The 17,544-nt window shown below is 50.0% G+C and overlaps 1 protein-coding gene across 3 annotated transcripts in view; it reads right to left on the reverse strand.

Annotated features, from left to right (window-relative positions):
* Positions 1-17,544, reverse strand: part of LOC133359253 (uncharacterized) — a 351,541-nt gene that overhangs the window by 245,690 nt on the left and 88,307 nt on the right. The window lies entirely within an intron of this gene.

Genomic DNA, 17,544 nt, shown 5'->3' on the forward strand with positions numbered 1-17,544 from the left:
CAGAACAGGTTTCTAAAACCACCAAATACTCCGAGAAATCCTCTCCGTCCCAGAAATGGAATCATACACGTTCACGCATTTTTCTAAACACGCCTGCATTATGGGAACGCCGTCTACGCAGGGCTACCACTTGGGTGGGGGCGGAGGCTCCAGTTCGTGCAGAATTCAGCTGCCCGGCTGATCCGGCGAGTTAGCCATTTTGAACACATTACGCCTGCCCTGCACTGTCACTCACTGTCACTCGCTCACTGTCACTCGCTCACTGTCACTCACTTACTGTTACTCACTGTCACTCACTGTCACTCACTGTGACTCACTCTGTCACTCACTGTCACTCACTCACTGTCACCCACTCATCACTCACTGAAACTCACTATCACTCACTCACTGTAACTCACTCACTGTCACTCACTCACTGTCAATCACTGTCACTCATTCGTTGTCACTCAATCACCATCACTCACTGTCACTCACTGTAACTCACTCACTGTCACTCACTGTCACTCACTCAATGTCACACACTCACTGTCACTCACTGTCACTCACTGTCACTCACTCACTGTCACTCACTCACTGTCACTCACTGTCACTCACTCACTGTCACTCACTCACTGTCACTCACTGTCACTCACTCACTGTCACTCACTCACTGTCACTCACTGTCACTCACTCACTGTCACTCACTCACTGTCACTCGCTGTCACTCACTCACTGTCACTCACTGTCACTCACTCACTGTCGCTCAATCACTGTCACTCACTCACTGTCGCTCACTCACTGTCACTCACTGTCACTCACTCACTGTCGCTCACTCACTGTCACTCACTGTCACTCACTCACTGTCACTCACTGTCACTCACTCACTCACTGCCAATCACTATCACTCACTCACTGTCACTCACTGTCACTCACTGTAACTCACTCACTGTCACTCACTCACTGTCACTCACTGTCACTCGCTCACTGTCACTCACTGTCACTCACTCACTGTCACTCACTGTCACTCACTCACTGTCACTCACTCACTGTCACTCACTGTCGCTCACTCACTGTCGCTCACTCACTGTCACTCACTGTCACTCACTCACTGTCACTCACTGTCACTCACTCACTGTCGCTCACTCACTGTCACTCACTGTCACTCACTCACTGTCACTCACTCACTGTCACTCACTGTCACTCACTCACTGTCGCTCACTGTCACTCACTCACTGTCACTCACTCACTGTTGCTCACTCACTGTCACTCACTCACTGCAACTCACTGTCACTCACTCACTGTCATTCACTGTCACTCACTCACTGTCACTCACTCACTGTCACTCACTGTCACTCACTCACTGTCACTCACTGTCTCTCCTCACTGTCCACTCACTCACTACTGTCACTCACTGTCACTCACTCACTGTCACTCACTGTCACTCACTGTCACTCACTCACTGTCACTCACTCACTGTCACTCGCTGTCACTCAGTCACTGTCACTCACTGTCACTCACTCACTCACTCACTGTCACTCACTGTCACTCACTCACTGTCACTCACTGTCACTCACTGTCACTCACTCACTGTCACTCACTGTCACTCACTGTCGCTCACTCACTGTCACTCACTGTCACTCACTGTCACTCACTCACTGTCGCTCACTCACTGTCACTCACTGTCACTCACTGTCACTCACTCACTGTCACTCACTCACTGTCGCTCACTGTCACTCACTCACTGTCACTCACTCACTGTTTCTCACTCACTGTCACTCACTGTCACTCACTGTCACTCGCTCACTGTCACTCACTGTCACTCACTCACTGTCACTCACTCACTGTCACTCACTGTCACTCGCTCACTATCACTCACTGTCACTCACTATCACTCACTCAGGGTCAATCACTATCACTCACTGTCACTCACTCACTATCACTCGTTCACTGTCACTCACTGTCACTCACTCACTGTCACTCACTGTCACTCACTCACTGTCACTCACTGTCTCTCACTCACTGTCACTCACTCACTGTCACTCACTCACTGTCACTCACTGTCACTCACTCACTGTCACTCACTGTCACTCACTCACTGTCACTCACTCACTCACTGTCACTCACTGTCACTCACTCACTGTCACTCACTGTCACTCACTCACTGTCACTCACTCACTGTCACTCACTGTCACTCACTCACTGCCACTCACTGTCACTCACTCACTGTCACTCACTGTCACTCACTCACTGTCACTCACTGTCACTCACTCACTGTCACTCACTCACTGCCACTCACTGTCACTCACTCACTGTCACTCACTGTCACTCACTCACTGTCACTCACTCACTGTCACTCGCTGTCACTCAGTCACTGTCACTCACTCACTCACTGTCACTCACTGTCACTCGCTCACTGTCACTCACTGTCACTCACTCACTGTCACTCACTCACTGTCACTCACTGTCACTCACTCACTGTCACTCACTGTCGCTCACTCACTGTCACTCACTCACTGTCACTCACTGTCACTCACTGTCACTCACTCACTGTCACTCACTGTCACTCACTCACTGTCGCTCACTCACTGTCACTCACTGTCACTCACTCACTGTCGCTCAATCACTGTCACTCACTCACTGTCACTCACTGTCGCTCACTCACTGTCACTCACTGTCACTCACTCACTGTCACTCACTCACTGTCGCTCACTCACTGTCACTCACTGTCACTCACTCACTGTCACTCACTGTCACTCACTCACTCACTGCCACTCACTCTCACTCACTCACTGTCACTCACTGTCACTCACTGTCACTCACTCACTGTCACTCACTCACTGTCACTCACTGTCACTCGCTCACTGTCACTCACTGTCACTCACTCACTGTCACTCACTGTCACTCCTCACTGTCACTCACTCACTGTCACTCACTGTCGCTCACTCACTGTCACTCACTCACTGTCACTCACTGTCACTCACTCACTGTCACTCACTGTCACTCACTCACTGTCACTCACTCACTGTCACTCACTGTCACTCACTCACTGTCACTCACTCACTGTCACTCACGTCACTCACTCACTGTCACTCACTGTCACTCACTCACTCACTGTCACTCACTCACTGTTGCTCACTCACTGTCACTCACTGCACTCACTCACTGCAACTCACTGTCACGCTCACTCACTGTCATTCACTGTCACTCACTCACTGTCACTCACTCACTGTCACTCACTGTCACTCACTCACTGTCACTCACTGTCTCTCACTCACTGTCACTCACTCACTGTCACTCACTGTCACTCACTCACTGTCACTCACTGTCACTCACTCACTGTCACTCACTGTCACTCACTCACTGTCACTCACTGTCACTCACTCACTGTCACTGTCACTCACTCACTGTCACTCACTGTCACTCACTGTCACTCACTCACTGTCACTCACTGTCACTCACTGTCGCTCACGTCACTGTCCACATCACTGTGCACTCACTGGACACTCACCTCACTGGTCGCTCCAATCAGCTGTCACTCACTGGTCAGCTCACTGTCACTAACTCCACTCACGGTCAACTCACTCAACTGTTCGCTCACGTCACTACGTCACTCACTGTCACTCACCATGTTCTCACTGTCACTGTCAGCTCACTGTCACTCACCACTCGTCACTTCACCGCACTGTCACTCACTCACTGTCACTCATGCACTGTCACCTGGCCACTCGCGCTACATATCACTCACTGTCACTGCACTATCACTCACTCACGGGCAATCACTATCACTCACTGTCACTCACTCACTATCACTCCGTTCCTGTCACTCACTGTCACTCACCTCACTGTCACTCACTGTCACGCACTCACTGTCACGCACTGTCACGCACTCACCTGTCACTCACTGTCACTCACTCCTCACGGTCACCACTGTCACTCCATCACTGTCACTCACTGTCTCACTGTCCTACTCACTGTCACTCACTCACTGTCACTCACTCACTGTCACTCACTGTCACTCACTCACGTCACCACTGTCACTCACTCACTGTCCACTCACTCACTCACTGTCACTCACTGTCACTCACTCACTGTCACTCACTGTCACTCACTCACTGTCACTCACTCACTGTCACTCACTGTCACTCACGTCACTGTCACTCACTGTCACTCACTCACTGTCACTCACTGTCACTCACTCACTGTCACTCGCTGTCACTCACTCACTGCCACTCACTGTCCTCACTCACTGTCCTTCACTGTCACTCACTGACTGTCACTCGCTGTCACTCAGTCACTGTCACTCAACTCACTGTCACTCACTGTCACATCGCTCACTGTCACTCACTGTCACTCACTCACTGTCACTCACTGTCACTCACTCACTGTCACTCACTCACTGTCACTCACTGTCACTCACTGTCACTCACTCACTGTCACTCACTGTCACTCACTCACTGTCACACTGTCACTCACTGTCACTCACTCACTGTCACTCACTCACTGTCACTCACTGTCACTCACTCACTGTCGCTCACTGTCACTCACTCACTGTTTCTCACTCACTGTCACTCACTGTCACTCACTGTCACTCGCTCACTGTCACTCACTGTCACTCACTCACTGTCACTGTCACTCACTCACTGTCACTCACTGTCACTCGCTCACTATCACTCACTGTCACTCACTGTCACTCACTGTCACTCCCACGGTCACTCACTATCACTCACTGTCACTCACTCACTATCACTCGTTCACTGTCACTCACTGTCACTCACTGTCACTCACTCACTGTCACTCACTGTCACTCACTCACTGTCACTCACTCACTGTCACTCACTGTCACCACTCGCTGTCACTCACTCACTGTCACTCACTGTCACTCACTGTCACTCGCTCACTGTCACTCACGTCACTCACTCACTGTCACTCACTGTCACTCACTGTCACTCGCTCACTGTCACTCACTGTCACTCACTCCACTGTCACTCACTGTCACTCACTGTCGCTCACTCACTGTCACTCACTCCCTGCAACTCACTGTCACTCACTCACTGTCACTCACTGTCACTCACTCACTGTCACTCACTGTCACTCACTCACTGTCCACTCACTGTCACTCGCTCACTGTCACTCACTGTCACTCACTATCACTCACTCATGGTCACTCACTATCACTCACTGTCACTCACTCACTATCACTCGTTCACTGTCCACTCACTGTCACTTGTTGCTACAGAGGCTAGTAACTGACTGATACTTGGTGCTGTATGGCTTAGTCACCGACTACTACAGTATATGATACTACATGGGACAGTAACTAATACTTGTTGCTACATGGGCTAGTTACCGCTAGTAACTGACTGATACTTGGTAATCAATGGATGATTAACTAACTCACACTCACCAAGCTCTAACTCACTGGCACTCATTGAAGGATTCGCCTTCTCACTCACTCTCCACTCATTCACTAAATCACACTACCACTCATTCTCACTCATTCACACTCTCAATCACCCTCACTCAGTTGAACTCACAGACACTGTCACTCACTCACTGTCACTCACTGTCACCCACTGTCACTGACTGTCACTCACTGTCACTCACTCACTGTCACTCACTCACTGTCACTCACTGTCACTGACTGTCACTCACTCACTGTCACTCACTGTCACTCACTCACTGTCACTCACTCACTGTCACTCACTGTCACTCACTCACTGCCACTCACTCACTGTCACTCACTGTCACTCACTGTCACTCACTCACTGTCACTCACTGCCACTCACTGTCACTCACTCACTGCCACTCACTGCCACTCACTCACAGTCACTCACTGTCACTCACTGTCACTCACTCACTGTCACTCACTCACTGTCACTCACTTTCACTCACTCACTATCACTCACTGCCACTCACTGTCACTCACTGTCACTCACTCACTGCCACTCAGTCACTCACTCACTCTGTCACTCACTGTCACTCACTGTCACTCACTCACTGTCACTCAATGTCACTCACTGTCACTCACTCACTGTCACTCACTGCCACTCACTGTCACTCACTCACTGCCACTCACTGCCACTCACTGTCCCTCACTGTCACTCACTGTCACTCACTCACTGCCACTCACTCACTGCCACTCACTGTCACTCACTCACTGCCACTCACTGTCACTCACTCAATGTCACACACTCACTGTCACTCACTCACTGTCACACACTCACTGTCACTCACTCACTGTCACTCACTCAATGTCACACACTCACTGTCACTCACTCACTGTCACACACTCACTGTCACTCACTGTCACTCACTGTCATTCACTCACTGTCACTCACTCACTGTCACTCACTCAATGTCACACACTCACTGTCACTCACTCACTGTCACACACTCACTGTCACTCACTGTCACACACTCACTGTAACTCACTCACTGTCACTAACTCACTGTAACTCACTGTCACTCACTCACTTTCACTCACTCACTGTCACTCACTGTCACTCACTGTCACTCACTCACTGTCACTCACTCACTGTCGCTCACTCACTGTCACTCACTGTCACTCACTCACTGTCACTCACTGTCACTCACTCACTCACTGCCAATCACTATCACTCACTCACTGTCACTCACTGTCACTCACTGTAACTCACTCACTGTCACTCACTCACTGTCACTCACTGTCACTCGCTCACTGTCACTCACTGTCACTCACTCACTGTCACTCACTGTCACTCACTCACTGTCACTCACTCACTGTCACTCACTGTCGCTCACTCACTGTCACTCACTCACTGTCACTCACTGTCACTCACTCACTGTCACTCACTGTCACTCACTCACTGTCGCTCACTCACTGTCACTCACTGTCACTCACTCACTGTCACTCACTCACTGTCACTCACTGTCACTCACTCACTGTCGCTCACTGTCACTCACTCACTGTCACTCACTCACTGTTGCTCACTCACTGTCACTCACTGTCACTCACTCACTACAACTCACTGTCACTCACTCACTGTCATTCACTGTCACTCACTCACTGTCACTCACTCACTGTCACTCACTGTCACTCACTCACTGTCACTCACTGTCTCTCACTCACTGTCACTCACTCACTGTCACTCACTGTCACTCACTCACTGTCACTCACTCACTGTCACTCGCTGTCACTCAGTCACTGTCACTCACTGTCACTCACTCACTGTCACTGTCACTCACTCACTGTCACTCACTGTCACTCACTGTCACTCACTCACTGTCACTCACTGTCACTCACTGTCGCTCACTCACTGTCACTCACTGTCACTCACTGTCACTCACTCACTGTCGCTCACTCACTGTCACTCACTGTCACTCACTGTCACTCACTCACTGTCACTCACTCACTGTCACTCACTGTCACTCACTCACTGTCACTCATTCACTGTTTCTCACTCACTGTCACTCACTGTCACTCACTGCGCTCACTGTCACTCACTGTCACTCACTCACTGTCACTCACTCACTGTCCACTCACTGTCACTCACGCCTCACTATCACTCACTGTCACTCACTATCACTCACTCACGGTCAATCCTATCACTCACTGTCACTCACTCACTATCACTCGTTCACTGTCACTCACTGTCACTCACTCACTGTCACTCACTGTCACTCACTCACTGTCACTCACTGTCACTCACTCACTGTCACTCACTGTCACTCACTCACTCACTGTCACTCACTGTCACTCACTCACTGTCACTCACTGTCTCGCACTCACTGTCACTCACTCCACTGTCACTCACTCACCTGTCACTCACTGTCACTCACTCACTGTCACTCACTGTCACTCACTCACTGTCACTCACTCACTCACTCACTGTCACTCACTGTCACTCACTCACTGTCACTCACTGTCACTCACTCACTGTCACTCACTCACTGTCACTTACTCACTGCCACTCACTGTCACTCACTCACTGTCACTCACTGTCACTCACTCACTGTCACTCGCTGTCACTCACTCACTGCCACTCACTGTCACTCACTCACTGTCACTCACTGTCACTCACTCACTGTCACTCGCTGTCACTCAGTCACTGTCACTCACTCACTGTCACTCACTGTCACTCTCTCACTGTCACTCACTGTCACTCACTCACTGTCACTCACTGTCGCTCACTCACTGTCACTCACTCACTGTCACTCACTGTCACTCACTGTCACTCACTCACTGTCACTCACTGTCACTCACTCACTGTCACTCACTCACTGTCACTCACTGTCACTCACTCACTGTCACTCACTCACTGTCACTCACGGTCACTCACTCACTGTCACTCACTCACTGTCCGCTCACTGTCACTCACTCACTGTTTCTCACTCACTGGCACTCACTGTCACTCACTGTCACTCGCTCACTGTCACTCACTGTCACTCACTCACTGTCACTGGTCACTCACTCACTGTCACTCACTGTCACTCGCTCACTATCACTCACTGTCCACTCACTGTCACTCACTGTCACTCACTCACGGTCACTCACTATCACTCACTGTCACTCACTCACTATCACTCGTTCACTGTCACTCACTGTCACTCACTGTCACTCACTCACTGTCACTCACTGTCACTCACTCACTGTCACTCACGTCACTGTCACTCACTGTCACTCACTCGCTGTCAATCACTCACTGTCACTCACTGTCACTCACTGTACCTCGCTCACTGTCACTCACTGTCACTCACTCACTGTCACTCACTGTCACTCACTTGTCACTCGCATCACTGTCACTCACTGTCACTCACTCACTGTCACTCACTGTCACTCACTGTCGCTCACTCACTGTCACTCACTCACTGCAACTCACTGTCACTCACTCACTGTCACTCACTGTCACTCACTCACTGTCACTCACTGTCACTCACTGTCACTCGCTCACTGTCACTCACTGTCACTCACTCACTGTCACTCACTGTCACTCACTGTCGCTCACTCACTGTCACTCACTCACTGCACTCACTGTCACTCACTCACTGTCACTCACTGTCACTCACTCACTGTCACTCACTGTCACTCACTCACTGTCACTCACTGTCACTACGCTCACTGTCACTCACTGTCACTCACTATCACTCACTCATGGTCACTCACTATCACTCACTGTCACTCACTCACTATCACTCGTTCACTGTCACTCACTGTCACTTGTTGCTACAGAGGCTAGTAACTGACTGATACTTGGTGCTGTAGGGCTTAGTCACCGACTACTACAGTATATGATACTACATGGTACAGTAACTAATACTTGTTGCTACATTGGGCTAGTTTACCGCTAGTAACTGAACTGATACTTGGTTAAATCAATGGATGATTAACTAACTCACACTCACCAAGCTCTAACTCACTGGCACTCATTGAAGGATTCGCCTTCTCACTCACTCTCCACTCATTCACTAAATCACACTACCACTCATTCTCACTCATTCACACTCTCAATCACCCTCACTCAGTTGAACTCACAGACACTGTCACTCACTCACTGTCACTCACTGTCACCCACTGTCACTGACTGTCACTCACTGTCACTCACTCACTGTCACTCACTCACTGTCACTCACTGTCACTGACTGTCACTCACTCACTGTCACTCACTGTCACTCACTCACTGTCACTCACTCACTGTCACTCACTGTCACTCACTCACTGCCACTCACTCACTGTCACTCACTGTCACTCACTGTCACTCACTCACTGTCACTCACTGCCACTCACTGTCACTCACTCACTGCCACTCACTGCCACTCACATCACAGTCACTCACTGTCACTCACTGTCACTCACTCACTGTCACTCCACTCACTGTCACTCACTTTCACTCACTCACTATCACTCACTGCCACTCACTGTCACTCACTGTCACTCACTCACTGCCACTCAGTCACTCACTCACTCTGTCACTCACTGTCACTCACTGTCACTCACTCACTGTCACTCAATGTCACTCACTCACTGTCACTCATCACTCACTGTCACTCACTGCCACTCACTGTCACTCACTCACTGCCACTCACTGCCACTCACTGTCCCTCCTGTCACTCACTGTCACTCACTCACTGCCACTCACTCACTGCCACTCACTGTCACTCACTCACTGCCACTCACTGTCACTCACTCAATGTCACACACTCACGGTCACTCACTCACTGTCACACACTCACTGTCACTCACTCACTGTCACTCACTCAATGTCACACACTCACTGTCACTCACTCACTGTCCACACACTCACTGTCACTCACTGTCACTCACTGTCATTCACTCACTGTCACTCACTCACTGTCACTCACTCAATGTCACACACTCACTGTCACTCACTCACTGTCACACACTCACTGTCACTCACTGTCACACACTCACTGTAACTCACTCACTGTCACTAACTCACTGTAACTCACTGTCACTCACTCACTGTCACTCACTCACTGTCACTCACTGTCACTCACTGTCACTCACTCACTGTCACTCACTCACTGTCACTCACTCACTGTCACTCACTGTCACTCACTCACTGTCACTCACTGTCACTCACTCACTCACTGCCAATCACTATCACTCACTCACTGTCACTCACTGTCACTCACTGTAACTCACTCACTGTCACTCACTCACTGTCACTCACTGTCACTCACTCACTGTCACTCACTGTCACTCACTCACTGTCACTCACTGTCACTCACTCACTGTCACTCACTCACTGTCACTCACTGTCGCTCACCTCACTGTCACTCACTCACTGTCACTCACTGTCACTCACTCACTGTCACTCACTGTCACTCACTCACTGTCGCTCACATCCCTGTCACTCACTGTCACTCACTCACTGTCACTCACTCACTGTCACTCACTGTCACTCACTCACTGTCGCTCACTGTCACTCACTCACTGTCACTCACTCACTGTTGCTCACTCACTGTCACTCACTGTCACTCACTCACTTCACTCACTGTCACTCAATCACTGTCACTCACTGTCACTCACTCACTGTCACTCACTCACTGTCACTCACTGTCACTCACTCACTGTCACTCACTGTCTCTCACTCACTGTCACTCACTCACTGTCACTCACTGTCACTCACTCACTGTCACTCACTCACTGTCACTCGCTGTCACTCAGTCACTGTCACTCACTGTCACTCACTCACTGTCACTGTCACTCACTCACTGTCACTCACTGTCACTCACTGTCACTCACTCACTGTCACTCACTGTCACTCACTGTCGCTCACTCACTGTCACTCACTGTCACTCACTGTCACTCACTCACTGTCGCTCACTCACTGTCACTCACTGTCACTCACTGTCACTCACTCACTGTCACTCACTCACTGTCGCTCACTGTCACTCACTCACTGTCACTCACTCACTGTTTCTCACTCACTGTCACTCACTGTCACTCACTGTCACTCGCTCACTGTCACTCACTGTCACTCACTCACTGTCACTCACTCACTGTCACTCACTGTCACTCGCTCACTATCACTCACTGTCACTCACTATCACTCACTCACGGTCAATCACTATCACTCACTGTCACTCACTCACTATCACTCGTTCACTGTCACTCACTGTCACTCACTCACTGTCACTCACTGTCACTCACTCACTGTCACTCACTGTCACTCACTCACTGTCACTCACTGTCACTCACTCACTCACTGTCACTCACTGTCACTCACTCACTGTCACTCACTGTCTCTCACTCACTGTCACTCACTCACTGTCACTCACTCACTGTCACTCACTGTCACTCACTCACTGTCACTCACTGTCACTCACTCACTGTCACTCACTCACTCACTCACTGTCACTCACTGTCACTCACTCACTGTCACTCACTGTCACTCACTCACTGTCACTCACTCACTGTCACTCACTGTCACTCACTCACTGCCACTCACTGTCACTCACTCACTGTCACTCACTGTCACTCACTCACTGTCACTCGCTGTCACTCACTCACTGCCACTCACTGTCACTCACTCACTGTCACTCACTGTCACTCACTGACTGTCACTCGCTGTCACTCAGTCACTGTCACTCACTCACTCACTGTCACTCACTGTCACTCGCTCACTGTCACTCACTGTCACTCACTCACTGTCACTCACTGTCGCTCACTCACTGTCACTCACTCACTGTCACTCACTGTCACTCACTGTCACTCACTCACTGTCACTCACTGTCACTCACTCACTGTCGCTCACTCACTGTCACTCACTGTCACTCACTCACTGTCACTCACTCACTGTCACTCACTGTCACTCACTCACTGTCACTCACTCACTGTCGCTCACTGTCACTCACTCACTGTTTCTCACTCACTGTCACTCACTGTCACTCACTGTCACTCGCTCACTGTCACTCACTGTCACTCACTCACTGTCACTGTCACTCACTCACTGTCACTCACTGTCACTCGCTCACTATCACTCACTGTCACTCACTGTCACTCACTGTCACTCACTCACGGTCACTCACTATCACTCACTGTCACTCACTCACTATCACTCGTTCACTGTCACTCACTGTCACTCACTGTCACTCACTCACTGTCACTCACTGTCACTCACTCACTGTCACTCACTCACTGTCACTCACTGTCACTCACTCGCTGTCACTCACTCACTGTCACTCACTGTCACTCACTGTCACTCACTCACTGTCACTCACTGTCACTCACTCACTGTCACTCACTGTCACTCACTGTCACTCGCTCACTGTCACTCACTGTCACTCACTCACTGTCACTCACTGTCACTCACTGTCGCTCACTCACTGTCACTCACTCACTGCAACTCACTGTCACTCACTCACTGTCACTCACTGTCACTCACTCACTGTCACTCACTGTCACTCACTCACTGTCACTCACTGTCACTCGCTCACTGTCACTCACTGTCACTCACTATCACTCACTCATGGTCACTCACTATCACTCACTGTCACTCACTCACTATCACTCGTTCACTGTCACTCACTGTCACTTGTTGCTACAGAGGCTAGTAACTGACTGATACTTGGTGCTGTATGGCTTAGTCACCGACTACTACAGTATATGATACTACATGGGACAGTAACTAATACTTGTTGCTACATGGGCTAGTTACCGCTAGTAACTGACTGATACTTGGTAATCAATGGATGATTAACTAACTCACACTCACCAAGCTCTAACTCACTGGCACTCATTGAAGGATTCGCCTTCTCACTCACTCTCCACTCATTCACTAAATCACACTACCACTCATTCTCACTCATTCACACTCTCAATCACCCTCACTCAGTTGAACTCACAGACACTGTCACTCACTCACTGTCACTCACTGTCACCCACTGTCACTGACTGTCACTCACTGTCACTCACTCACTGTCACTCACTCACTGTCACTCACTGTCACTGACTGTCACTCACTCACTGTCACTCACTGTCACTCACTCACTGTCACTCACTCACTGTCACTCACTGTCACTCACTCACTGCCACTCACTCACTGTCACTCACTGTCACTCACTCACTGTCACTCACTGCCACTCACTGTCACTCACTCACTGCCACTCACTGCCACTCACTCACAGTCACTCACTGTCACTCACTGTCACTCACTCACTGTCACTCACTTTCACTCACTCACTATCACTCACTGCCACTCACTGTCACTCACTGTCACTCACTCACTGTCACTCACTGTCTCTCACTCACTGTCACTCACTCACTGTCACTCACTGTCACTCACTCACTGTCACTCACTGTCACTCACTCACTGTCACTCGCTGTCACTCACTCACTGTCACTCACTGTCACTCACTCACTCACTCACTGTCACTGTCACTCACTCACTGTCACTCACTGTCACTCACTGTCACTCACTCACTGTCACTCACTGTCACTCACTGTCACTCACTCACTGTCACTCACTGTCACTCACTGTCACTCACTCACTGTCACTCACTCACTGTCACTCACTGTCACTCACTCACTGTCACTCACTCACTGTCACTCACTGTCACTCACTCACTGTCACTCACTCACTGTTTCTCACTCACTGTCACTCACTGTCACTCACTGTCACTCGCTCACTGTCACTCACTGTCCACTCACTCACTGTCACTCACTCACTGTCACTCACTGTCACTCGCTCACTATCACTCACTGTCACTCACTATCACTCACTCACGGTCAATCACTATCACTCACTGTCACTCACTCACTATCACTCGTTCACTGTCACTCACTGTCACTCACTCACTGTCACTCACTGTCACTCACTCACTGTCACTCACTGTCACTCACTCACTGTCACTCACTGTCACTCACTCACTCACTGTCACTCACTCACTGTCACTCACTGTCTCTCACTCACTGTCACTCACTCACTGTCACTCACTCACTGTCACTCACTGTCACTCACTCACTGTCACTCACTGTCCTCACTCACTGTCACTCACTCACTGTCACTCACTGTCACTCACTCACTGTCACTCACTGTCACTCACTGTCACTCACTGTCACTCACTCACTGTCACTCACTGTCACTCACTCACTGTCACTCACTCACTGTCACTCACTGTCACTCACTCACTGCCACTCACTGTCACTCACTCACTGTCACTCACTGTCACTCACTGTCACTCACTCACTGTCACTCGCTGTCACTCACTCACTGCCACTCACTGTCACTCACTCACTGTCACTCACTGTAACTCACTCACTGTCACTCACTGTCACTCACTCACTGTCACTCGCTGTCACTCAGTCACTGTCACTCACTCACTCACTGTCACTCACTGTCACTCGCTCACTGTCACTCACTGTCACTCACTCACTGTCACTCACTGTCGCTCACTCACTGTCACTCACTCACTGTCACTCACTGTCACTCACTGTCACTCACTCACTGTCACTCACTGTCACTCACTCACTGTCGCTCACTCACTGTCACTCACTGTCACTCACTCACTGTCACTCACTGTCACTCACTCACTGTCACTCACTCACTGTCGCTCACTGTCACTCACTCACTGTTTCTCACTCACTGTCACTCACTGTCACTCACTGTCACTCGCTCACTGTCACTCACTGTCACTCACTCACTGTCACTGTCACTCACTCACTGTCACTCACTGTCACTCGCTCACTGTCACTCACTGTCACTCACTGTCACTCACTCACGGTCACTCACTATCACTCACTGTCACTCACTCACTATCACTCGTTCACTGTCACTCACTGTCACTCACTGTCACTCACTCACTGTCACTCACTGTCACTCACTCACTGTCACTCACTCACTGTCACTCACTGTCACTCACTCGCTGTCACTCACTCACTGTCACTCACTGTCACTCACTGTCACTCGCTCACTGTCACTCACTGTCACTCACTCACTGTCACTCACTGTCACTCACTGTCGCTCACTCACTGTCACTCACTCACTGCAACTCACTGTCACTCACTCACTGTCACTCACTGTCACTCACTCACTGTCACTCACTGTCACTCACTCACTGTCACTCACTGTCACTCGCTCACTGTCACTCACTGTCACTCACTATCACTCACTCATGGTCACTCACTATCACTCACTGTCACTCACTCACTATCACTCGTTCACTGTCACTCACTGTCACTTGTTGCTACAGAGGCTAGTAACTGACTGATACTTGGTGCTGTATGGCTTAGTCACCGACTACTACAGTATATGATACTACATGGGACAGTAACTAATACTTGTTGCTACATGGGCTAGTTACCGCTAGTAACTGACTGATACTTGGTAATCAATGGATGATTAACTAACTCACACTCACCAAGCTCTAACTCACTGGCACTCATTGAAGGATTCGCCTTCTCACTCACTCTCCACTCATTCACTAAATCACACTACCACTCATTCTCACTCATTCACACTCTCAATCACCCTCACTCAGTTGAACTCACAGACACTGTCACTCACTCACTGTCACTCACTGTCACCCACTGTCACTGACTGTCACTCACTGTCACTCACTCACTGTCACTCACTCACTGTCACTCACTGTCACTGACTGTCACTCACTCACTGTCACTCACTGTCACTCACTCACTGTCACTCACTCACTGTCACTCACTGTCACTCACTCACTGCCACTCACTCACTGTCACTCACTGTCACTCACTGTCACTCACTCACTGTCACTCACTGCCACTCACTGTCACTCACTCACTGCCACTCACTGCCACTCACTCACAGTCACTCACTGTCACTCACTGTCACTCACTCACTGTCACTCACTCACTGTCACTCACTTTCACTCACTCACTATCACTCACTGCCACTCACTGTCACTCACTGTCACTCACTCACTGCCACTCAGTCACTCACTCACTCTGTCACTCACTGTCACTCACTGTCACTCACTCACTGTCACTCAATGTCACTCACTGTCACTCACTCACTGTCACTCACTGCCACTCACTGTCACTCACTCACTGCCACTCACTGCCACTCACTGTCCCTCACTGTCACTCACTGTCACTCACTCACTGCCACTCACTCACTGCCACTCACTGTCACTCACTCACTGCCACTCACTGTCACTCACTCAATGTCACACACTCACTGTCACTCACTCACTGTCACACACTCACTGTCACTCACTCACTGTCACTCACTCAATGTCACACACTCACTGTCACTCACTCACTGTCACACACTCACTGTCACTCACTGTCACTCACTGTCATTCACTCACTGTCACTCACTCACTGTCACTCACTCAATGTCACACACTCACTGTCACTCACTCACTGTCACACACTCACTGTCACTCACTGTCACACACTCACTGTAACTCACTCACTGTCACTAACTCACTGTAACTCACTGTCACTCACTCACTTTCACTCACTCACTGTCACTCACTGTCACTCACTCACTGTCACTCACTGTCACTCACTCACTGTCACTCACTGTCACTCACTCACTGTCACTCACTGTCACACACTCACTGTAACTCACTCACTTTCACTCACTCACTGTCACTCACTGTCACTCACTCACTGTCACTCACTCACTGTCACTCACTCACTGTCACTCACTGTCACTCACTGTCACTCACTCACTGTCACTCACTGTCACTCACTCACTGTCACTCACTCACTGTCACTCACTCACTGTCACTCACTCACTGTCACTCACTGTCACTCGCTCACTGTCACTCACTCACTGCCACTCACTCAGTCACTCACTGTCACTCACTGTCACTCACTCACTGTCACTCACTCAGTCACTCACTGTCACTCACTCACTGTCACTCACTCACTGTCAGTCACTGTCACTCACTCACTGCAACTCACTGTCACTCACTCAATGTCACACACTCACTGTCACTCACTCAATGTCACACACTCACTGTCACTCACTGTCACTCACTGTCACACACTCACTGTCACTCACTCACTGTCACTCACGGTCACTCACTGTAACTCACTCAATGTCACTAACTCACTGTCACTCACTCACTGTCACTCAC

Source organism: Lethenteron reissneri, chromosome 64 (genome assembly GCF_015708825.2).
Source record: "Lethenteron reissneri isolate LAM-NWPU_2019-01 chromosome 64, ASM1570882v1, whole genome shotgun sequence".
Lineage (NCBI taxonomy): Eukaryota > Metazoa > Chordata > Hyperoartia > Petromyzontiformes > Petromyzontidae > Lethenteron > Lethenteron reissneri.